The sequence below is a fragment of the Pleurodeles waltl genome, chromosome 3_1, assembly GCF_031143425.1.
Source record: "Pleurodeles waltl isolate 20211129_DDA chromosome 3_1, aPleWal1.hap1.20221129, whole genome shotgun sequence".
In the NCBI taxonomy this organism is placed as follows: Eukaryota; Metazoa; Chordata; class Amphibia; order Caudata; family Salamandridae; genus Pleurodeles; species Pleurodeles waltl.
In genome coordinates this window covers 333,549,430-333,575,168 of record NC_090440.1, presented here as the reverse complement: position 1 = coordinate 333,575,168, position 25,739 = coordinate 333,549,430, and positions in this window count along the sequence as shown.

Sequence of the window (25,739 nt, the reverse complement as noted above, 5' to 3'; positions counted from 1 at the left end):
TGGTGGTACTATCCTGCTCCTGGGATACATCTGTGAGCAATGTAAGGTTAGGTGCTGCACAGATGGGATCCGCAGGAAAGGAGAAAGGTTCCCCATGGATGGGCTTAGTGGGCCCTGAGAGTATGGACAGAGGGATCCAATTGGAGTCAGGAAGGCGAAGAACTGGAGCATGCCCCTGCTGTTGTGGGCCTGGGTCCTTGTTCTGTCGCCTCAAACAGGGAAGTACATCAGGATAGTGATTGATCTCCCCTGGCTTTAGGCTGGTAGGGGGTCATGTTGGACCTGGCTTTTTGACAGGGACATCCCCAAACTTTTTGCCTCCTTCCTCCTATTTTTTCTGACCTGTTGTTGTTGGCTTTTGACCTCTGAGCACTTTACCACTGCTAACCAGTGCTAAAGTGCATATGCTCTCTGTGTAAATTGTACTATTGATTGGTTTATCCATGATTGACTATTTAATTTACCTGTAAGTCCCTAGTAGAGTGCACTACATGTGCCTAGGGCATGTAGATTAAATGCTACTAGTGGGCCTGCAGCACTGGTTGTGCCACCCACCTCAGTAGCCCCTTAACCTTGTCTCAAGCCTGCCATTGCAAGGCCTGTGTGTGCAGTTTCACTGCCACTTCGACTTGGCATTTAAAAGTACTTGCCAAGCCTAGAACTCCCCTTTTTCTACATATAAGTCATCCCTAATGTGTGCCCTAGGTAACCCCTAGAGCAGGGTGCTGTGTAGGTAAAAGGCAGGACATGGACCTGTGTAGTTATATGTCCTGGTAGTGTAAAACTCCTAAATTCGTTTTTACACTACTGTGAGGCCTGCTCCCTTCATAGGCTAACATTGGGGCTGCCCTCATACACTGTTGAAGTGGCAGCTGCTGATCTGAAAGGAGCAGGAAGGTCATATTTAGTATGGCCAGAATGGTAATATAAAATCCTGCTGACTGGTGAAGTCGGATTTAATATTACTATTCTAGAAATGCCACTTTTAGAAAGTGAGCATATCTTTGCACTAAAAAGTTGTTGTGCCCTTCAATCCACGTCTGGCTAGGTTTAGTTGACAGCTCCTTGTGCATTCACTCAGACACACCCCAAACACAGGGTACTCAGCCTCACTTGCATACATCTGCATTTTGAATGGGTCCTCCTGGGCTGGGAGGGTGGAGGGCCTGCCCTCACACAAAGGACTGCCACACCCCCTACTGGGACTCTGGCAGACAGGATTGAACTGAAAGGGGGCTTGGTGCATTTCTTAGACACTCTTTGAAGTCACCCCCACTTCAAAGGCACAACTTAGTATAAAACAGGGCCTCTGCCCTACCTCATCAGACACTTGCTGGAGAAGAAACCTGAACCAGAAACTACATCCTGCCAAGAAGAACTGCCTGGCTGCTCAAAGGACTCACCTGTCTGCTTTCTACAAAGGACTGCTGTCTTGCTGTTGCCCTGCTGCCTTGCTGAACTCTTGTCTGGCTGTGAAAGTGCTCTCCAAGGGCTTGGATAGAGCTTGCCTCCTGTTCCTTGAAGTCTCAGGACCAAAAAGACTTCTTCCTTTCACTTGGACGCTCCGTGCGCCGAAAATTTCGACACACAGCTTGTTTCGCGGCGAGTAAAGCGCCGCACACCGATGCTGATCGACGCGACGCCCTCGGGACGATCGAGACTTCGACGCACAACCTCGCAAGGACAACGCCGCCCGACTTCCAAGGAGAAATCGACGCGACGCCTACCGTGAGCGCGAAACTTTGACGCACGGCCTCGCAAGGACAACGCCGCCCGACTTCCAAGGAGAAATCGACGCAACGCCTGCCGTGAGACCAAAATTTCGACGCACGGCCTCGCAAGGACAACGCCGCCCGACTTCCAAGGAGAAATCGACGCGACGCCTACCGTGAGATCGAAACTTCGATGCGCAGCCCCGCAGAACGACGCGCAGCCGGAAAATAAGCAGGAGAATCCACGCACAGACCCGGGACATCTGGTAATCCCCGCGATCCACAAAAAGAGACTGTCTGCGCGCCGGAAAACGACGCCCGACTTCCCCGCGTGGAAAAGAACGACGCAAGTCTGTGTGTGCTGAGGAGAAATCAACGGACACACCCCTTTTTCCACGCATCTCTTCTCCTGTGGCCCTCTGAGGAGATTTCCCACCAGAAACCAGGTACTCTGTGCTTGAAAGACACTTTATTGCTTTTTAAAGACTTAAAGACACTTAATATCACTTTTCAGTGATATCTTTACAAATTCGTATTGCAACTTTGATCGTTTTGACCTACAATTACCCAGATAAATATTCTATATTTTTCTAAACACTGTGTGGTGTATTTTTGTGGTGTTATACTATGGTGTTGTATGATTTATTGCACAAATGCTTTACACATTGCCTTCTAAGTTAAGCCTGACTGCTCGTGCCAAGCTACCAGAGGGTGGGCACAGGATAATCTTGGATAGTGTGTGACTTACCCTGACTAGAGTGAGGGCTTTTGCTTGGACAGAGGGTAACCTGACTGCCAACCAAAAACCCCATTTCTAACAATATGCAACTGTACTTTCATAGTCTTAAGTTTTCCTAACCCATGAAATAATGAAGGCAACTGCCTTACTATTTTGTGCTGATCATTCATAATGTAGTTCACTAATATCTGTCCTATATCCTCAGCTGTGCCGAAACTGAGTAGACAACCACTTGATACTGTACCTTGAAGTGTGTGAATTGGTGCTTGCACTTTTGTCTTCTTGTGCTTCATAGTCACTAAGAATGAACCTTTACTTTTCAAAGTTATTGATGCAGCCCATGTGTGCATAATCAATCAATCAGCTATTTTATATAGCGCAACTTCTCACCCATGGGTTTCAAGGTGCTGGTGAGGGGGTGCTGATCAGTTGCAGAGCCAGTTATTGAGGTCCTTCTTGAACTGGTTCAGCAAGGGAAGCTTCTTGAGGTGGAGTGGCAGAGTGTTCCAGGTCTGCGTGGCTAGGGAGGAGAAGTATCTACCTCCTGCTGTTTTCTTCTTGATTCTAGGGGTGATGGCGAGGGCCAGTTGAGCAGAGCAGAGTTGTCTGGAGGGGGCATAAAAAGATAGATGGTGGTTGAGGTAGACTGGTCTGGTGTTGTGCAGGGCCTTGTAAGCATCAGTCAGGAGTTTGAAAGTGATGTGTTTGTTGATGTGGAGCCAGTGCAGGTTTCTCATATGGGCAGAGATGAACCTGGCTGCAGTGTTCTGTATTCACCCTAGTCTTGTTTGAAGTTTCTTTGTGATGCCCGCATAGAGTGCATTGCCGTAGTCGAGTTTGCTGCTTATGAGTGCGTGGGTGACCGTCCTTCTTTTTTCAATGGGGATCTACTTGAAAATCTTCCAGAGCAGGCAAAGTCTGTGGAAGCACTACAATAAGACAGCTTTGACTTGGCGGGCCATGGACAGCGAGGAGTCGAGGGTGATGCCAAGGTTGTGTGTGTGGTCGGTGCAGGGAGGGGCGGTTCAAAGGGCTTTTGACCACTAGAAGTCATCCCAGGTGGTGGGAGTAGGGCCCAGGATGAGGATCTCTGTGTTGTTCAAGTTGAGCTTGAGGCAGCTGTCTTTCATCCAGTCAGCAACTGTCCTTCATTGTGGAAATTGCTCTTTGCTGTTGATGGTTCGTCGGTAAGGGATAGAAGTAGCTGTGTGTCATTGGCATAGCAGAGGATGTTAAGGTTTCGGTGTCTGATGATCTTGCCGAGCCGGCTATGTAGATATTGAAGAGGGTGGGGCTCAGGGAGGAGAGGAAGGAGTGGATCCACCTCAGGACCTTTGCCGAGGTTGCCTGCGTCGTGTATTATGGTGCCTAAGGTGGTGTTGAAGATGGCGGAGAGGTCGAGGAGGATGAGGGCAGCTGTTTCTCCATGGTCCAGCAGCATGCAGATGTCATCCATGGCTGTGAGGAGACCAGTTTGGTGCTATGTTTGCTCCTGAATCAGTTTTGGGAGGGGTTTAGGATGTGGTTCATCTCAGGGAACTCCGTGAGCTGTGTGGTTATAGCTTTTTTAATTACCTTAGCCGGGAAGGGGAGCTATGAGATTGGTCTGTAGTTTTTCATATCCCTTGGGTCAGCAGAGGGTTTCTTCAGTAGAGAGTTCATGTCCGTGTGTTTCCAGTCATCCAGGAAGGTGGTGGTCTCAATAGAACAGTTGAGTGTCCAGCAGAGTTTGGGGGTGATGGTGGCTCTGGCTTGGTTAAAAATGTGGTGTGGGCATGGGTCCAAGGGTGCCCCTGAGCGGACAGAGCTCAGGAGTTTTTGGGTGTCTTCTGTGGTATTGAGGGTCCAGTGGCCCAGGGTTGGCTGGGGACTGGGGTTCGTGGGGTTGCTGATAGGGGGAGGGGAGGCTTGGCTCCCGAATCCTTCATAGATGTTCTGGATTTTTCAGTGAAGAAAGGTGGCGAGGTTGTGGCAGAGGTCCTGAGAGGGGGGGTGTCTGAGGTGTAGTTTCTGGGATTCGTGAATTCCTTAACTATGGTGAAGAGCTCCTTGCTGTTGTGTGCATTGGTTTTGATGTGCTCCTGAATGCTGACTTTCTGGAGGATCTAATGTGCTGGTGGTATGAGGTGACTGCGTCTTTGTAGCTTTGCAGTCTGTCATGCTCATGCTGTTTCTCCACTTTTGTTCTAGTCGTCTGCAGGTGCACTTTTATTCTTGGAGATCGGACAAGAACCATCTGGGTTTCCTGTAGTACTGATTGCTGGCCAGTTTCCTTGGGGGGCTAGGGTGTTGGTGCAATTGGCAATCCAGTGATGGAGGTTGCAGGCCGAAGCATTAGTGTCCTTGATGTCCAGGGGTAGGAAATGGCTGAATGCGTCTGTGAGCTGCGATCAGTACCCTTGCTCCAATTCTTGTAGGGGGGCAGAGGGTGTGATGGAGTACAGTGGTCTTGGTGAATGAGAAGTGGATGCACTGTTGGCCAATCCAGTGGTGTTCGGAGATGTGTGAGAGGGAGATGTTGTTTCTTGCTGAGAAGACGGGGTCGAGGGTGTGTCCTGCTGAGTGGTGGGGAGGTAGAACATTTGCTTGAGTCTGTGGGTGGAGAGGTTCTCCAAGAGGGATGAGGTGTTTGGGTCATTGCAGTTGTTGAGGTGAAAGTTAAGGTCACCGAGGAGGATGTAATTTGTTAAGGTTAGGGTGTGGGGAGCGATGAGATCAGCAAGGGCTTTGCTGAACTGGGGGCAGGGTCCAAGTTGGCTGTAGATGAGGGTGTCACAGAGGGTGGTGTTCGGATCGGTTTGCATTTGGAAGTGTACGCTTGATATTTATCAATGCATCACTGTCAGTGATAGAAGGTATTTTGCAACCATTTATTTTCAGTGCAGTTTTTGAATGACTTGGGTGCTTTCTCAAGTCAACTTTTTTTTGACTGGTATTTCTCTTCACATGCAACCCGTTCAACATTTGCGCATTTATTTGGGGTAAACATTCAGATTGCACAAGCATCTTCTTCACTTTCACTCGATAATGATACTGACAAACTTTTCGACGGTGAGTTAGACGGTGATTGACTTCATTTGGCATGAGCATGAGATGTGATGGGCAACAAAACCAGCAACAAGCATAACAAATGCAGTGCAACAATACTATGTAGCTTAAGGAGTAAGAGAGGTTGAACCACTGGCAAAATGAGGTATACGTGGCCTAAAGTAGTGGTTTTGTAGTTTCTCATCAGCTGAAAACTCGAGCTCGTACCAAGCACTGCTTGATAATAGGTTGTGCAGAATAGAGCATGTCAGTACAAGCAACACTAGCGAACAAAGGCCCTGATTTAAGAAAAGTAGCTCTTCATGTCATGAAGTTTTACTTTTCTTGCGGCCCTTGCACCCCCCCTCCAATGCGAACATGTGTGCTGCGTATTTAACACCATGGCGTAGGTTAGGGACAATAATGTCATCATTTTTTACGCTATTGTTGTACTTTGCAGGATTAGCGCCAAGAGGCCCTTTAAAAATAATGGTGTGCCTCCTTTTAATGCCTGTTCTGTGCAGGCATTAAAAATCCTGCTAAAAATGGCACAGTTAAATCTCATAGATTCCACTGAGCCATTTTGTAGGCCCCCATTGCATACTGCATTGCACCACTTTGTAAATATCGTGCAGCATTTTTGCCACACTACCGCCACATTAGCATCACAAAAATGACACTAATGTGGCTATAGTTGGTGCTCGGCCTTTCTTGAATTTGGGTCTGTGAAACATATCCGAGTGCAGAGATCATTCGAGAATGGGCGCGCTGGGAAATGTAGACTGCATCACTGTGTGGCATATAGGAATATCCATATAATTGGTTTAGCACTGTCTTGCCATTGTATTACTCTGATAGCGTGACCGATTGTGCATTAAACACACTAACAAAGAGCAGATTTGCTCTTGACTTGAAGGTTCTGTGAAATAATAGGACAGAAAAAGATGCAAGCAAAGCTTTTCACTTACAGCTCAGTGAAAAATGAAGTGCCTTACCAATTGGTTTCGGAAACACTGACAACTGTGCGATAATAGTAGTCTTTACTGATTTAGCACCAATTCAAATCCGTGTCATTTAATAAGACATATGGCACTGCGCTGACGTGAGAAAGAAAGTGTTTATTGTAGTCAGAGTTATTCTGCACTGTATGGAGAAAAAGAGAGCCACGCTTGTTGGGATGATATGAAAAGCAATGTCCGTCATGAGACACGTCTCACATGGTAGATGTATGTTTGAGGTAGCGCTATATGCCTTTATTTGCAAATGTTTTTTATTGAAAAATCCTTGTTTACAAATAACTAATGAGTTAATTCAGTTTAAACAAAATCAGTCAACGGTTTCAGAGACGATAGGTCCAGGTGGGTTCAAATTTTATGGTATGGTTAAGTCTCCCATTTACCTAATTCTGGATTGTTTTTGCATGCTCAATGGAAATATTTGCATGGGAATGGGGTTGGCTCTGAAAAATTGATTCTTCGTTCCCCGTGAATTGCCTTTAAAACCGTCTTCCGAATAACGTTGAAAGTGTATTGATTTTAGCAATAGTTTTCTGGAAGCATCTTGAAAGGAGCGCAAAGGTCCAGGCTTTACAGTGAAACTCCACCTGTAATAAACTTGGCAAACTTTGGGTAGTAATCATAAATGTCAATAGCCCTCCAAACATACATTATTTTTGATTATGCTTGTTTTCTCTTCTGTCTTCATTTACCAAGGAAGTAAATAGAACATTCCAGAATGTGTATCACAGAGAGTTGTGAGCGAAGCATGGATTTTGCAAAGGTTTTTATTTTACCACACCATGAAAAGACTGGTCTTCTGTATATTTTGCTCATGAGACATCATTCGAGTTGTCAGCTCACCCAAATATTGTACTGATGGTGCTAATGTGGAATTTTACCTAAACAAACGTTGAATTAGCTGTACACCATTCGGGCTACCATGCAAACTATTCAAAGGCAATACAAGTATTTTGTATAGTATGGAAATTTATAAACAGAGCTGTTGAGTGTAAAACAATAAGAACCTGATTTAAGAAAAGTGGTGCTGCTCCCAGTGCAGCACCGCTTTTCTTGTACCATCATGTATTTGCCGTACGATGCAGCTCGGTGGTAGTTAGGGGAACTCGCAGCAATATTTTTTACGCTAGTTCAGAGCTTTGCATGATTAGTGTAAAAAATGTTGACGCTAATCCTGCAAAGCCCATTGAGGCCCATTGTAAACAATGGTGTGTCGTTTTTTAATGCCTGCTCTGAGCAGGCGTTAAAAGTGCCAAAACAAATGACACAAAGAAACCTTTTAGATTTCTTTGCACCATTTTTTTGCCCCCTCTAACGGGGAATGTCCCCTTTGCATGCATTTCACCTGGCGCAGGCATAATGTAGCGCAAAGTGTTACACAGTGGCGCAATGCATGAGTTACGCCTCTTTGTAAATTTGGAGCTGTGATTTTGGCCTCGTTGGGCCACCTTAGCATAAAAAAAACAATGCTAATATAGCACAAGTAGGCGCTAGGGGGTCTCAAATCTGCTTTGCATATACTATTATTTCAGCTACTATCATTTTTGGGGTCGAGTGCACAAGCACTCTATCCCTGTTGTAATCTCTCTTTGGGCTTTTCACCACACCCCTGTCACACCTATCACTTTCATTGGTTCATGGGCTAGCCTTTCAAAATCCACTTGATTTCATTAGTGGAAGGAATTGCATACGTCATGCCTTTTCCAATATTTAGCCCTTCTCAAGTGCACCGGCCAACTACTGATAACATCCGAGGCTCCATTATCAGCCTGGTTTCTGCACTACTTTATCTTTTCATTTTTCAAACAGCACGATAGCGCTTGGTTTTACATTGAGCGAGCTCACTCATCTTTTTTCTTTCAATTTATGTGGCAAGAAAAGTCCAGTTCGGAGTTTACAATGCTAACAGCTCTAACTCGAGCAAATGCGAGACCCATTGCATTGCAAATGCTTGTTGGTGAGGTGTCACTCATTTAGATGAATAATCATATCACTTATTTCACCAATGAAAAAGAACATTGAAGTGTGCAGCTCGGGGCCAGTTTGTGGTGTTAGCGTGTCTGACCTTAATCAGTAAAATTACAAGGGGATGTGAATAGGTCGATGAACCTTTTAACTCACAATTAAGATGTTCCAACAATAATTCCAGTTCATGCAGATCAATAATGAATAACCAATACACAATATCAATAATCAACAATAATCAATAACAATAATAGTCAATAGAGTCAGTAATTGTCAAGCACCATGACCTTTCAGCCATAAATAACCATACCTTTTAGTAAAAGTAAAAAATATTCATTTCCCTATACTAACAATGCTGAAGTCACGTAAATTAATCTCAAATCAAATGATACACATACAGAAACAACACTGTCTGTCCAAAGCGACAGGAAAACATAATCTAATCAAAGCTTGGACTATTACACATTCTAAAGGTACAGTGCAACTTAAGAACAAACAATTTCGCTACGAGATCACATACAAGTAGATTCAGCAAAGAAATGTATCAAGCATTATTCCCTATTAGCAGATTTTCATTAGTGAGGATCCTCAACTAACACCAGATTAGCATCAGTATGTTGGGCTTTATGCAAAACAATTTAATAACATGAATTTTGAAAAACATCTACCTATGTGTAGGAAAGTACCATCTTGCCTGGCATGTTACCCCCATTTTTACTATATATATATTTGTTTTTGCCTGTGTCACTGGGATCCTGCAAGCCAGGACCCCAGTGCTCATAAAGTGTGCCTTGTATGTGTTCCTTGTGTGGTGCCTAACTGTATCAATGAGACTCTGCTAATCAGAATCTCAGTGTTTATGCTCTCTCTGCTTTTAAAATTGTCACTGCAGGCTAGTGACTAATTTTACAAATTCTGATTGGCACACTGGAACACCCTTATAATTCCCTAGTATATGGTACCTAGGTACCCAGGGTATTGGGGTTCCAGGAGATCCCTATGGGCTGCAGCATTTCTTTTGCCACCCATATGGAGCAAGACAATTCTTACACAGGACTGCCACTGCAGCCTGAGTGAAATAACATCCACGTTATTTTACAGCCATTTTACACCGCACATAAGTAACTTATAAGTCACCTATGTGTCTAACCCTCACTTAGTGAAGGTTAGGTGCAAAGGTACTTAGTGTGAGGGCACCCTGGCACTAGCCAAGGTGCCCTCACATTGTTCAGGGCAAATTCCTCAGACTTTGTGAGTGCAGGGACACCATTACATGCATGCACCACATATAGGTCAATACCTATATGTAGCGTCACCATGGTAACTCCGAACATGGCCATGTAACATGTTTAGGATCATGGAATTGTCACCCCAATACCATTCTGGTATGGGGGGACAATTCCATGATCCCCGGGGCTCCAGCATAGAGCCCGGGTACTGCCAAACTAACTCTCTGGGGTTTTCTCTGCAGCTACTGCTGCTGCCGACCCTCAGACAGGTTTCTGCCCCCCTGGGGTCTGGGAAGCCCAGTCCCAGGAAGGCAGAACAAAGGATTTCCTCTGAGAGAGGGTATTACACCCTCTCCCTTTGGAAATAGATGTTAAGGGCCTGAGAGGAATAGCCTCTGGAAATGCTTTGAAGGGCACATATGGTGCCCTCCTTGCATAAGCCAGTCTACAATGGTTCAGGGATCCCCCAGCTCTGCTCTGGCGCGAAACTGGACAAAGGAAAGGGGAGTGACCACTCCCCTGACCAGCACCTCCCCAGGGGAGGTGCCCAGAGCTCCTCCAGTGTGTCCCAGACCTTTGCCATCTTGGATGCAGAGGTGAGAGGACACAATGGACACCTCTGAGTGGCCAGTGCCAGCAGGTGACGTCACAGACCCCTCCTGATAGGTGCTTACCTTTCTCTTTAGCCAATCCTCCTATGAGGGCTATTTAGGGTCTCTCCTGTGGGTTTCTCATCAGGTAACGAATGCAAGAGCTCACCAGAGTTCCTCTGCACTTCTCTCTTCGACTTCTGCCAAGGATCGACCGCTGAGTGCTCCAGGACGCCTGCAAAACCGCAACAAAGTAGCAAGAAGACTACCAGCAACATTGTAGCACCTCATCCTGCCAGCTTTCTCGACTATTTCCTGGTGGTGCATGCTCTGAGGGCGGTCTCCCTTCACCCTGTACTGGAAGCCAAGAAGAAATCTCCAGTTGGTCGACAGAATCTTCCCCCTGCCAATGCAGGCAACAAACTTCTGCATCACCGGTCCTCTGGGTCCCCTCTCATCCTGACGAGCGTGGTCACTGGAACATAGGAGCTGGATCCAAGTGTCCCCGATAGTCCAGTGGCCCTTCTGTCCAAATTTGGTGGAGGTAAGTCCTTGCCTTCCCACACCAGATAGTAATCCTGTGTACAACATGAACTGCAGCTACAAGGGCTTCTGTACACTTTTGCAAGACTTTCTTTGTGCTCAGCCTAGCCCAGGTCCCCAGCACTCTGTCCTGCATTGCCCAACTCGCTGAGTCAGACTCCGACTCCGTGGGACCCTCTTTTTTTGTGCTGAGTTAACCGTTGTGCTCAGATATTCTGAATGCCTCTTCAGGTGCTTCTGCTGGTGGTGCCTGCTTCTGTGTGGGCTGTCCTTGTTGCTGAGCACCCCCTCTGTCTCCTCCTCCAAGGGGCGACCTCCTGGTTCTTCCTGGGCCCTGGCAGCACCCAAAACCTTCAACCACAACTCTTGCAGCTAGCAAGGCTTGTTTGCTGTCTTTTTACATGGAAACAACTCTGCATCCTCCAGCACACCGTGAGACATCTTTTGACCTAAGGAGAAGTTCCTGGCATCTTCCGTTGTTGCAGAATATTTGGATTCTTCCACCTGGAGGCAGCTCTTTTGCACATTCATCCGGGGTTTAGTGGGCTCCTGCCCCCCCTAGACGCTTGTGTGACTCTTGGACTTGGTCCCCTTTGTTTACAGGTCCTCAGGTCCAGGAATCCATCTTCGGTGCTTTGCAGTCAGTTGTTGTCTTTGCAGAATCCCCTATCTCGACTTCACTGTCTTTCTGGGGTAATAGGGTAACTTTACTCATACTTTTCAGGGTCTTGGGATGGGGTATCTTGGACACCCTTGGTGTTTTCTTACACTCCCAGTGACCCTCTACACACTACACTAGGCCTGGAGTCCATTCATGGTATGCATTTCACTTTTAGAGTATATGGTCTGTGTTGCCCCTAGGCCTATTGTCTCCTATTGCATTCTAATGTGTCCTACAGTGTTTGCACTACTTTTCTAACTGTTTACTTACCTGGTTTTGGTTTGTGTGTATATTTTGTGTATTTTACTTACCTCCTAAGGGAGTATATCCTCTGAGATACTTTTGGCATATTGTCACTAAAATAAAGTACCTTAATTTTTAGTAACTCTGAGTATTGTGCTTTCTTATGATATAGTGCTAAGTGATATAACTGGTATAGTAGGAGCTATGCATGTCTCCTAGTTCAGCATAAGCTGCTCTGCTATATCTACCTCTATTAGCCTAAGCTGCTAGAACACTTCTAATCTACTAAAAATGAATAGCTGGACCTGGTACAAGGTGTAAGTACCACTAGGTACCCACTATAAGCCAGGCCAGCCTCCTACACTATGGCTTTATCAAAACAATGCGTTTGGTACCTAGAAAGAAAAAGCAAATATGCATAACAGACACATATGTACGATTTATACCTCTCCTCAATTGGATCAGCAAGACAAGATACTCTTCATCATCAGGAAATTAGTCGATCAGCAAGGCATCAGAATTCAGCATCAAAGTTCAGAAAACACAAGTCTTTAAGCAATAAAGTTAAGTATGTCTCATGTCAAGACGGAAAATGGGCAAGAATGCGCTCATGGCAAATGGTAAAAGCAAAGTGCTAAATGCAAAAATGCGGAATGTTGGTTTCTTCTCAGTGCAGTCTCGTTAAGTCAAATTTACTAAAACTATTTCCCAAACCCCTATTGGTCAAGGGATCACATGTTCATACTTTGTCCAACAAAACCGAAAACTCAAAATCTATGAATCTGACCACTACTCCGTTCACATGTCATTGATTGGTTGTCCTGGAATGTACTCATCATCCGGCTCGTCAGATAACAATATTGTTGCAGCTTCTACTCCAGTCAGTGTCTCCATTGTTCTCCTCCTGAGAAAGTCAGTCTTACACACATTACACGTAATGTTACATCTAGCAAGAACAGCATCTCCTAGCAGTCGGTTCTCATGGGAAAAGATTCTCAGCTGCGAGCACATTTACACAATACAATGGAAAATCACAGTTTTAACTCTCTAGGACAGCCATTTAGGCCTGGCAAGTAGGCCAAGATCTTCGCTAAATTAAGGCCTACAACTAATTAAGCTAATACGAAATGCATAACCCTTAATATGACATATTACTACATTAGTCAAACATATGCTCCGCATTTCACAGCATTATACTATTTATAAGTACACCTTGTGAACATTGGCGGCCACTCATCGTATTCACATTTTCAAATGTGTGCATTATTTTTCTATGTTATTATATTTTCTACACAAATCCATTATTCAGAATACATGAATACTCAGTAATATTTTTTATTAAAATACCTGCACTAATATTTCCTCCTCTGATGACTAAATGTGTCATCACACTAACTTCTCCCCACAAATATTTGCATCAGCTAAAATTCTGTTAATTCAATCCCTTCATATCTTTGTTCCCTTTTTTAATTTTCCCTGTACCATTTTTCCCTTTTCTTTTCCTTCCTCCTCTGATTATTCTTTAACCCTTTCAATGTAATTCTTTTGCATAATTTACACAATTCCCATAATCTAATTAGACAAACCACAATAATTAATATCCCCTGCAAGATTTTCAATAGTATCCCATTCCAAATGTTGCTGAGCCGATTTCCCACTGAAGCAAAACCTTTGCCAATCTTTTCCTTTTCCTTCAATTCTTTCAAATCAGCACTTTCATTAGTCAAATTAGTAATTAAGGCCCATATGTATACTATTTAGCACTGCATTTGCGCCGCTTTTGCGTTAAAAATTGTATTTTGTACGTTTGAGTGCTTTTGCATCAAAAAATGACCCAAATGCAGCACTAAAAAAGAATAAATATGGGCATAAGTCTCTAATTTCATTACTATTATTAATATACGAACAAATGTCATTCTACAGACTCCGCCATCCTTTGGTAAAAGAAGTTCTAAAGCGAGACATTTCTGAAGAGTCATAGCTCTTTCAGCAGCTAATTCAGTATCTATTAGGAGTATGGCTGCAAAAAAAATTGTCAGCATGTTATCCACAATTGTAGACAGCTTTCGAATCTATATCGAATTCAGAATGACTCCTACTGAAGGAATCATTGCTCCAAATATATCTCCCACTATACCAGAAGGAGACTCCCTCCTCTGTCTCATATGAGGTAATTCAGTCACCTTCGGAAACTTCTTCGAATCATTCATTTGATAAATCTTTAGGAAAACTATCCCCAAATAACATGTCCCATACCATTCTCTTGGAAGATGGTAATAAGCACTAAGACCACAGATGTAAAAAGTTCAGGGAATGGCTGGGTCCTGTCCATTCAGCATAAACGTCCACTTACTCTGAAACAAAAGTACATGCTTACATTCACTTGTTCCCACAAATAAAGGCCCTCATTACAACCCTAGCATTTGGTGATAAAGTGGCAGTAATACCGCCAAATTATGACCATGGCGGAAAGATCTCAGATAGACAGCCACTTTACCACACCGACCGCCAGGGCAGAAACAACAGGCACCACGGCAGTAGCCACCTACTGCCAGGCGGAAGTCAATGTTCTGCCCACCATATTAAGGCCCTTGAAACCGCCACCGTTTCCGGGGCGGTACCAACAACAGCAAAAATCTGGCTGAAACACTGCACAGAAAGGAAACCACGAGGGCATGGAGCCTGAGCGGCAAATCTTTCCTATGATAATTTACGTCCTGCTCCACCATGAACACCAACTACTGCAAAGACAGCCACTGTGAGTACAGCCGCCTAGCACACAGGGGAGCGGGGGAGGAAAAAGAGAATGACACACACACGCAACACACACCCTCTCACCCTCTCACCCCCAACAACATACACACAATCAGATGCAGTAAGAAAGCATACAGACCCCGTACCCCTCAGGAGTAATGCAAGGACAACATGAATAGATGAAAGTGAGTGGAATACTATAAATACAGTAAAAATACGAACATTCAGTCTAAAAGTATATACATATGTACAGTTCAAGGGACACTGCCCAGTTCTCAATGTGCGTGGGCCACAGGGCCACATGACAAAGTCCAAGGCCCCACTTGTCTCCTGCACCAACACGGAGGGAACACTGCAAGGGCATCAGTTGTAAAATAGGCAGGCACCTCAGGGGGGCGGGGAGCGAGGGGCACCTCAGCCGGCAGATGGAACAACACCATTGGTTCCGGAGGGGGCAACATGCCCTGTGCTTGGTCCTGGGGAGTGCAAGGCCCCAATCTCTCAAGTGGGTGACTTGCCCACTTGCTCTGGAGGGGGCAACATGCCCTATGCTTGATCTGGTAGTGCAAGGCCACAGTCTCTCAAGTGGGTGACTTGCCCACTGGCACTGGAGGGGGCAAAATGCCCTGTGCTTGGTCCTGGGGAGTGCAAGGCCACAGTCTCTTAAGTGGGTGACTTGCCCACTGGTTCTGGAGGGGGCATCGTGCCCTGTGCTTCAGATTCTGGGGAGGATGGGGTCAGTGGGTGTCATACCCACTGGTTCTGGAGGGGCACTGTGCCCTGTGCTTCAGATCCTGGGGAGGATGGGGTGAGTGGGTGTCATACCCACAGGGTCTGGAGGGGACATCATGCCCTGTGCTTCAGACCCTGGGGAGTGCAAGGGCACAGTCTCTCAGCTGGGTGTCATACCCAAAGGATTTGCAGGGGGCAGGCTGCACAGCACCCCATTGTAGGAAAATAGCCTCTTTCAAGCATGCTTACCCCCACTTTTGGCCTATTTGTGAGTGTGTGTCAGTGTGTTTTAACTGTGTCACTGGGATCCTGCTAGCCAGGACCCCAGTGCTCATAGATAAAAACCAATATGTCAGTGTGTTTTGCCTGTCTCACTGGGATCCTGCTAGCCAGGACCCCAGTGTTTATAGTTTGTGGCCTAATGTGTATGCATGTGTAGTGCCTAACTGTGTCACTGAGGCTCTGCTAACCAGAATCTCAGTGCTTATGCTCTCTCTGCTTTTAAATTTGTCACTGTAGGCCAGTGACTACATTTACCAAATTCAATTGGCATACTGGACCCACCTTATATGCCCCTAGTATATGGTACCTAGATACCCAGGGCATTGGGGTTCCATGAGATCCATATGGGCTGAAGCATTTCTTTTGCCACCCGTTGGGAGCTCAGACAAACCCTTACACTGTACTGCCACTGCAGCCTGTGTGAAATAGTGCACACACTATTTCACAGCCATTTTCACTGCACTTAAGTAACTTATCAGTCACCTATATGTCTAACCTTCACTTGCTGAAGGTTAGGTGCAAAGTTACTAAGTGTGAGGGCACCCTTGCACTAGCAAAGGTGCCCCCACATGGTTCAGGGCCATTTCCCTGGACTTTGTGAGTGTGGGGACACCATTACACACATGAACTACATATAGGTCTACACCTATATGTAGCTTCACAATGGTAACTCCGATTATGGCCATGTAACCTGTCTAAGATCATGGAATTGTCCTCTCATTCCAAATCTGCTATCGGGGAGCCAATTCCATGCATCCTGGGGGCTCCACCATTTACCCCCAGTACTGCCAAACCTGAGGCTTGCACTGCAGCTACAGCTGCTGCCACCTCACAGACAGGGTTCTGCCCCCCTGGGGTCTGGGCAGCCCGGTCCCAGGAAGGCAGGACAAAGCATTTCCTCAGAGAGGAGGGTGCTACACCCTCTCGCTTTGGAAATAGGTGTTACAGGCTGGGGAGGGGTAGCCTCCCCTAGAGCCTCCCCTAGCGTCTGGTAATGCTTTGGAGGGCACTGATGGTGCCCTCCTTGCATAAACCAGTCTACACTGGTTCAGGGACCCCTTCTCCCCTGTTCTGGTGGGAAACTGGACAAAGGAAAGGGGGTGGTGCCCAGAGCTCCTCCAGTGTGTCCCAGACTTCAGCCATCTTGCTTTGCAAGGTGTGGGGGCACTCTGGAGGGCTCTGAGTGGCCAGTGCCAGCAGGTGATGTCAGAGACCCCTCCTGATAGGTCCATACCTGATAAGTTAGCCAATCCCCCTCTCAGGGCTATTTAGGGCCTCTCCTGTGGGTTCTCTTCATATTCTGCGTGCCAGTTTCCTTCAGGAATCCTCTGCAACAACTTCAGCATCCTCTGACCTCGGATCAACCACACCCTGCTCCAAGAAATGCTGTAACTGCAACAAAGTGTCTAAAAGAGACACGTTTTTTCAGCAACCTCAGTTCCAAGTCAGCAACTGCATGGTGTGGATGCTCACTCCCCTGCTCCAAGCAGGCACCTTCAAAGGTGATGACCAGTACCCTGGGACTCCCCTAATGGCGACGAGCATTCTCCCAAGGACACAGCGCATGGACATAATCGACATAGACTGTCCTGAGGTCCTGCTGATGCAATTTGGAGGAGATAAGACCTTGCTTTTCCCGAGAACAATGGCACCCCTGTGTTTTGTGTCTTTTTCACCTCCTAAGGTCTCTGTGCACTCTTTGCAAACTTCCTTTGTGCAAAGGCTGGCCCAGGTCCCCAGCACTCCACCCTGTGATGCTTAACTCGCTGAGTTGTTCTCCGGCGGCATGGGACATTCTTTTGTTGTGCTGCATCAACTGCATTTTGCACCTCCTTTGAACCCAGATCCTGTGGCTTCTGGGAGTGCTGGCTCCCATCCTGAAGGCTCTCTAAAGTGCTGAGAGACCCCTCTTCCTCCTTACATAGGGTTGATGCCCCCAGGTCCCTCCTGGGTCCATCCAGTGCCATTTTGATGAAAAACACACTTTTGCCATAGCCAAGGCTTGTTGGTGCCTTCCGACACAAAATCTCATCTGCAACCATCTTCACGCCATGCAACATCTTTTGCATTATACAGGAACCCACTGGCATGTTGCTAGGGTACATTTCTGCAGTCTTCTACTAAACAGGGACTCTTCTTTTGCACACTCTTCTGGGTTGGCAGAGGCTCCTGCCCTTCTTGGAACTTCTTTTGACTTCTGGACTTGGTCTCTTTCCTTAGCAGGTCTTCAGGTCCAATAAACCAGCAGTTGTTCTTTGTAGACTTGGTTGCTGCAAAATCCCAAAAACGAGGTGTAGTGTGTCCTAAGGAAACATGTAGTACTTTACTCCTGCTTTTCTGGGCTTTGGGGTGGGGTAATTTACTTACCTTTACTGTATTCTTACTCTCCCAGTGATTCTGCACACACTACACTTGTCTAGGGGGAATTCATGATTCACATTCTACTTTTTTATGATATGGTTTGTGTTGCCCCTAGACCTATTTTCTCCCATTGCATTCTATAAGATTTCCTACTGTTTGCATTGTTCTATGACTATTTACTTGTCTAATTTTGATGTCTAGTGTATACATTGTGTATAATACTTACCTCCAGAAGGAATATTGTCTCTAAGATATTTTTGGTACAGTGTCACTCAAATAAATACCTTTATTTTTTGTAACACTGAGTATTGTCTTTACTTGAGTATAAGTACTGTGTAACTATAAGTGGTATTGCATGAGCTTTGCATGTCTTCTAGTTCAGCCTAAGCTGCTCTGCTATAGCTACCTCTATCAGCCTAAGCTGCTAGAACACTACTACATTCACTAATGCAAAATGCTTGCTACATCTGGCCCTAAGTGTAATATGGATATGCAGGAAGAGGAAATCCAGAGAAGGCTGCCAGTGGCTTGCTATGTCAATTAGAATAGCTGCAGTTTGTCCCTAGATTTAGATATATGCTATTCTTCAGGTTTGACAGCCAACACTTTTCGACTCTTACTTGGCATGCATTCCTGGGTTTTTTCAAAGCTGTAATTAATAAAAAATGAACTGAACATTGTTTAATCATATGCAAAAAAACAATGTTTTACAAGTATCTACAACGTGTAGGGGCGATTCACACACATGTGTAACACTGCATGCATTAAACTTGGGTGTGATAAATGCTGCAATGAAACATGTTTGATAGAGACACAATTGTTGAATTATTGTTGGAACATTAATTGTAGAACGTTGTGGATGTTAGGCACAGGTTGTGTGATCGGTTTTAGGGAAAAATGAGCAAAGATTTTAAGAATTTGTGCATGGAGTTTGATATTCAGGATGAGAGAATGTGGATAGTGATTAGAAATTGCTTTGAAACTGTTTGGTGGGTTAGCGGTGCCAGGGAAACCTCACATTGAATTTCCCTTCCCTTATACAATGAAAGGTGGAACAGAATAAAAGAGTGGTGAGCAGTGTCTAAAAACTAGGAAATAAAATTATGTGACATTATGTGTGGGTGAAAGAACATTATGCTCAGGGGGACACAATAAAGGGTTAATGGTAATTAAATGGATAGTTATGTTGCGTCACCAAGAATGAATATGTTGGTTACATTAAGGGCAAGGAAACTAACAGCGCAGTAGAGACTACAAGACTTTTGGGATGTCCAGTTTGGGTTTTGTCCCAGTCTAGGAACAACTGAGCGACCTTGAACTTGTCCCTCATTGTGCATAAATACACGAAGGCTAAAAAAGGCAGTGTTGACCTGGCCTTCATGGATATAACATGTGACTTTGATAGAGTGGAATGACCTAAATTAGCGTCCCTAATCACAAATTTAAGGGTTAACGCAACTATTACACTACACTGTAGAATTCATGCACACACCATCGTCAAAGTTCGATATAGCAAGGAAGGAGATTTAACAGAAGAGTTTTCCTCTGTAGCTGGGGTAAGGCAAAGTTGTGCGTTGGTCCATTTCCTTTTTTTATTATATGCCAATGGCCTTGAGGACTATCTATGTAGTACAGGAAAAAACATTTCAAAGAAATTCATAGCGAGAGCAGCGACTGCCTTCAAATTTTGTTGGACAGTTTTAGCAGTTTTATGAACAACCTGGGCCTCAGGGCAAACTGAACAAAATCTTTTATAATGAAATGTGGTCCAAAACTAGCTAAAAGTAGGAAATGTATGCTTGGCGATAAAGAGACCATTAATGCCCCCGATTTTACCTAGTTTATGTTGATTTTAACTGGAAAGTTTACTGAAGACTAGAGTTTTCCAATTCCAAAGATCTATCTATCTGCTGTTTTTATATTTTCTAAAATGTTGGAGCATAAAACCTGTAAAAGAATTACTCTGTGATTTTAGGAGTAAGTCCTTATCCATTACCTTCTTTGGCGCTGGGGTGTGAAGCAATGCCAACTGCAATTCTCTTCAAGCACTTGAAAATACATTTTTGAGAAGGCTGCTGGCAGTGCCACAGTGCTGCAGTGCATCCCCATGTCTTTGCTGTCATGAAGAAACTGAGCTTTGGTTCATAGAAGAGCATATCAAGTTTCTCTGACTTAGAGTTTGGAAGAACCCAGAGGCGCATTTCTATAGAACAGTTCTGGCTGACTGCCTGACCCAGGATAACACCCTAGATATCCCATGGATTAAGTATGTAAAATATACCTTAACAAAGTTGGGCGCCCCAGAATAAGTTTCCAGTCGGGACAACCTCACTACTAGCTCATTGGGCAAAGTGGAAGAGCAACAATTTTCATATGCAAATTCACAACCTGCATTGTACCTACAGATAATTCCAAATGAGGCATACATTTTTCTGACCAGATTTCACCCTAATTCAACCAATTTTTTGGTGGCTTTTCCTATTCAGGGCAGATGTGACATTTCACTGCCTTTTTGCCCATGCAATGGCTCGGCTCTGCATTTCAAAACACTTTGGGGGTCATTACGAACCACTGTGCTGAAGACCGTCAGTGCAGGTGGTTTTCCGCTTGTCAAATTATGACTGCTGGCAGCCCTCCGTCCTTTTTCAGACAGAGAGCCGCCAGCAGCCATACTGGCAGTCGGCGGCGATGTGGAGGTTGCTCCACCTCCACTGCCCTGTCATCAGATCACTGCCCACTGAATCACGTCCCATGATTCGGTGTGGCGGTGTTCTGGTGACGGGGAGCTGGCGGTGGAGCAGCCCCCATGGATCCCGTCCCCTCCCGGAGGATCAACGGACCAGGTAAGTTGATCGTCCGTTAGGGAAGGGGGTTGGGGGGTGTTGTGTGCATGCATGGGGGTGTGCGTGTGAGTATGTAGAGGGTGGTGTGAGTGCGTGTTTGCATGGAGGGGTGTTGTGTGTTTGAAAATGTGTGCGTGTCTGTGAGTATATGTGCGTGTATGAGTGTGTGTGTGTCTGTTGGTATGTTTGTTGGGAAGTGTGCGGGTATGTGTATTGGTGGTGTCTGTATGCGTGTAGGGTGGGGGTGTGTTCCAATGTTGGTGGTAGGGGTGGGGAGGGGGGTCCTGCCACCTTTGGAATGGCAGGGGGGTGGGCGGTGTGGGGGGAGGGCTTGGGAGTGGGGGGTGTGGAAGACCCCTATCAGTGCCAGGGAAGGAATTCCCTGGCACTGATAGTTCCTACCACCATGGATTTCATGGCGGTTCCAAACCACCCGAAATCCATGGCGGTCTGCAGGGTTGTGATACCGCCGGCCGAAGTCTCCAGCCCAGCGATCGTCACTGCCCTGGCAGTCAGAATGGAGAAGTGGCGGATGACCATGGCGGTAACCGCCATGGTCATAATTCCATTTTTTTTCTGCCGGCCTGTTGGCGGTATTACCACTCTCTGCATAATTCTGTATTTTATTATATTTGATGCAACCATTTATGGCTCAAAAGAGTCACAAAAGTAATAATGATGGTGAAACAGTTGTATATTCTAAGAAAAATACACCTTTTTTATGAAGAGCGCAGGAGTTAAAAAGAGTCACACCATTATTTTTATGGGGACTCTATGTAGTTTGCATGATTAGCATCAACATTTTAGGTGCTAATCCTGCAAAGTCCAACTTTAGCGTCTAAAATGATGATGCTATTGTCCCTCATCTGTGACATGGTGCGCCATATGTTTAATTCAGCACACAGATGGTGATGTTAGGGGGTGCAATGGGCCACAAGAAAAGTAACGCTTCATGACATGATCACCACGTTTCATAAATCAGGGCCCTGGTGACTTAGAAATGCCATAGAACCCTGTCAGTGGCTTAGTATTAAGGCACATTGCCAAAACACGCACACACAGTGATCTTGCACGTCATTCTGAGGATCAGAGTGGGCAAGAAAACAAAAATCAAAACCTTAACATAGAGGTTAATATACTCAGACCAGGCCTATATTATGTGGCGGAGAGAAATCCTTGTCAAAAGTCACACACCAGGGACTAGGGCAGAGGATGCTGAGGGCTTGTCAATGGAAAAGACCTCTTGATTACTAGGCTTTCTGGGAAGGGTAGAAGGGCCACTGACAGAAATCTTCTTGGATCAGTGGATTCAGACAGTTTTAAACCCTGAAGCAATCTCAACATTTTTCTCAAAAGAACATGTACACAGTGCATGGACACTTCGTCAACAGGCAAGTGTTCCACAATGGGTAATACAGCAAGATTTATTACTTTATGTGATGCATTTTTAAAACTCACCAGAAAAACAGTACTATGGTAAATCCATTTTAGTTTCCTATTGGGATACAGGAGTTTAGCTTAGCCTTTGGCTTGCAGGCCTGTGTCCTGTCAGCTAGTGACCTTTAACTTACTTAGCTTGCTCTGTTTTATTTCACTTATTTTTATCATTCTTCCATTGTTTATATTTTATAACCAATATTTTTATTTGCATTATCAGTGCTATTCTGAGAAGGTGTCATTATCAGCATCATGATCAGTGATGTATGGAGGTATTGTTATCATGTCTCTTTCTCACTTACATGTGATAGAAACATAGGGGGTCATTCTGACCCTGGCGGTCGGTGACCGCCAGGGTCACCGACCACGGGAGCACCGCCAACAGGCTGGCGGTGCTCCCTCGAGCATTCTGACCGCGGCGGTTCAGCCACGGTCAGAAACGGAAAGTCGGCGGTCTCCCGCCGACTTTCCGCTGCTCGGGAGAATCCTCCATGGCGGCGGAGCGCGCTCCGCCGCCATGGGGATTCTGACACCCCCTACCGCCATCCTGTTCCTGGCGGGATGGCGGTAGGGGGTGCCGCGGGGCCTGCAGGGGCCCCCGTAAGAGGGCCCCAAAAAGTATTTCAGTGTCTGCAAAGCAGACACTGAAATACGCGATGGGTGCAACTGCACCCGTCGCACCTTCCCACTACGCCGGCTCAATTCTGAGCCGGCGTCCTCGTGGGAAGGTAGATTTGCCCTGGGCTGGCTGGCGGCCTTTTGGCGGCCGCCCGCCAGCCCAGGGCAAATCTCAAAATACCCTCAGCGGTCTTGCGACCGCGGAGCGGTATTTTGTCGGGGGAAGACTGGCGGGCGGCCTCCGCCGCCCGCCAGTCTCAGAATCACCCCCATAATGTGCACTTTTGGAGGATTGTTTATATAATTGCTGCCAAAGGTCTACCTCCTTATCAGTTGTTTAGAAACATACCTGCATCAGGGAACCTACATGATCTGTATAAATACATCTCACACGGACAAGGTCATTAGAGAGGTTCCTTACAGGTGCCACCTCTGCTACACGTCACCCTGCTGCAGAACTCAGCCTTTGTGTTACCACTGAGTCTGACCTAGAGACCTCTTTCCAATGTAACGAGGGTTAGAGGTTGCTTCTCATTGACATGGTACTGGCAGATGAGGTTTATCATACCTAGGGGCATATTTATACTCCGTTTGCGCCGATTTAGCGTCGTTTTTTTCCACGCAAATTCGGCGCAAAACTAACGCCATATTTATACTTTGGCGTTAGACGCGTCTAGCGACAAAGTATGAGGACAGAGCGTCTTTTTTTGCATGAACGCCTTCCTTGCATTAATGAGATGCAAGGTAGGCGTTCCCGTCCAAAAAAATGACTGCGACACAAATGCGTCGTATTTATACTCCCGGGCAAAAATCACGCCCGGGAGTAGGCGGGGCAAAAAACCCCGCATTTGCTCCTCTTTTTAACGCCTGGGTCAGGGCAGGCGTTAAGGGACCTGTGGGCTCAAAATGAGCCCACAGCTGCCCTCCCATGCCCCCAGGGACCCCCCCTGCCACCCTTGCCCACCCCAGGAGGACACCCAAGGATGGAGGGACCCATCCCAGGGACATTCAGGTAAGTTCAGGTAAGTATAATTTTTTATTTTTTAAATATTTTTTTTGGCATAGGGGGGCCTGATTTGTGCCCCCCTACATGCCTCAATGCCCAATGACCATGCCCAGGGGACATAAGTCCCCTGGGCATGGCCATTGGGCAAGGGGGCATGACTCCTGTCTTTCCTAAGACAGGAGTCATGTAAATGGCGTCTGGGCGTCGTTAAAAATGGCGCAAATTGGGTGGAGGCGATTTTTTAGCGTCAACCTGACTTGCACCATTTTTTAGACGCCCTAACGCCATTTTCCCCAACGCCGGCGCTGCCTGGTGTACGTGGTTTTTTTCCACGCACACCAGGCAGCGCTGGTCTGGCAGCGCCGGTCTGCTAGCGCCGGCTAACGCCATTCAATAAATACGGCGCCCGCATGGCGCTTCAGAATGGCGTTAGCCGGCGCTAAACTTTTTGACGCTAAACTGCGTTAGCGCAGTTTAGCGTCAAAAAGTATAAATACGGGCCCTAGTTTCCACTACGGTAGAGATTGGGTTTTCTTGGTTAAGAATTTTAAATCTCATATGGATTGTAAGACAGTGGGGTTTTTTGTATTCACAACTCTCATCTTCACAATCCTGCTTCTTTTACTGTTCACTATCCTAATCATTGCAGCTCATGCTATTGTAGATTGTAGTCTTTTCAATAAACATATTGAAAACTTTCCTGCATCTTCTTCATTGCCTGTGTGTGTATGAGACTCGTTGCCAATGTGGGAACAGGGTAACTTCCGTTCCACCATGACTTCCCTGAGAGGTCTTATCAATAGTCCATGTGTAAGGCTGACAGAAATCACCTTTGAATTCTGAGTTTTGGTGAGGTATTGCTTGTGAGCCGGGAGAGTTGAGCCAACAGTGGCGACTTGTTGTAGGAGTGACTCAGTCGCCTACAAACAAAAAGTGCTTTCATCCCTAAACCAGCAGTCTCACTTAAGAGCGAGAGTCCGACTATGAAAGTACCAAATAGATTTACAAATTAAAAAAGAAACATAATATTTTAAGATTGTATTAGCAAGCACTGAAATAACCCAAGTACAGAAATTACATGCCCCCTGCTTAATAATTCAGAACAAATACCCCACTAAGTCTAGAGCTATCCATAACTGAAAACCTATTTTCTTTACAATTCTGCTTAGTGCATAAGATTGATAGAACTGAGGAACGTAACTGGGCAATATTTGGTGATATCTGGTACCACATATTATCCAAAACATCAGTGATTATGACTTACTTCCAGAGTTGAGGAAAACAAAAAAGAGTTATAGTCAAAGGTATTGGAACCCCGGCACCACATTCACACAGAGTCCTTTCACCAAAGGATCAGCCAATAATATAGAGGAAACTGAAAAACCTGGATGTTGATGCAGACAGTTTGGACTACGTTGCAAACTATGACTGAGATTGAAAAAGCTGGAGTTACAGTGATCTGGACTACTGTGAAATTAAAGTACACTTCTGATTGGATGGTAGAAGGGGGCATAGCTCCTTGAGGTTTTTTAATGTAGCCAAGGGCTGTTTCAGAAAATAACACAATTTGTTCAATTGAGTCTGGGCTGCCAATCCAAAGAGTAAGTCAAAACTAGTTTCCTGCACCCTCCCTAATTTAAACTCTGGTCATCAGTAACACTGAAACAAAATGAAAATAAAATAAAAAATGAGCAAATATAGAAGGCCTGCCTATAAAAATATTTTGCAAAGAACTGCACCCAAACTATTTGATTTCCCAGAAAGTAGAGATTCCAAAGGTGAATGATGAAGCCGAGCTTGCCAAAGAAGAGTGATGCTCCCCCTCCAGCTTCCAAAAAAAGCTGGGGAAAAGCACAAGAAGGACTCTTGAGGATAAGAAGAGGAAGTTGATACTATCTTACAGTAGCCTCACTTTCTATGGTTCTTCCTCTGTGTAACCCAAAATGAAATAGAATATATATATATATATATATATATGAAT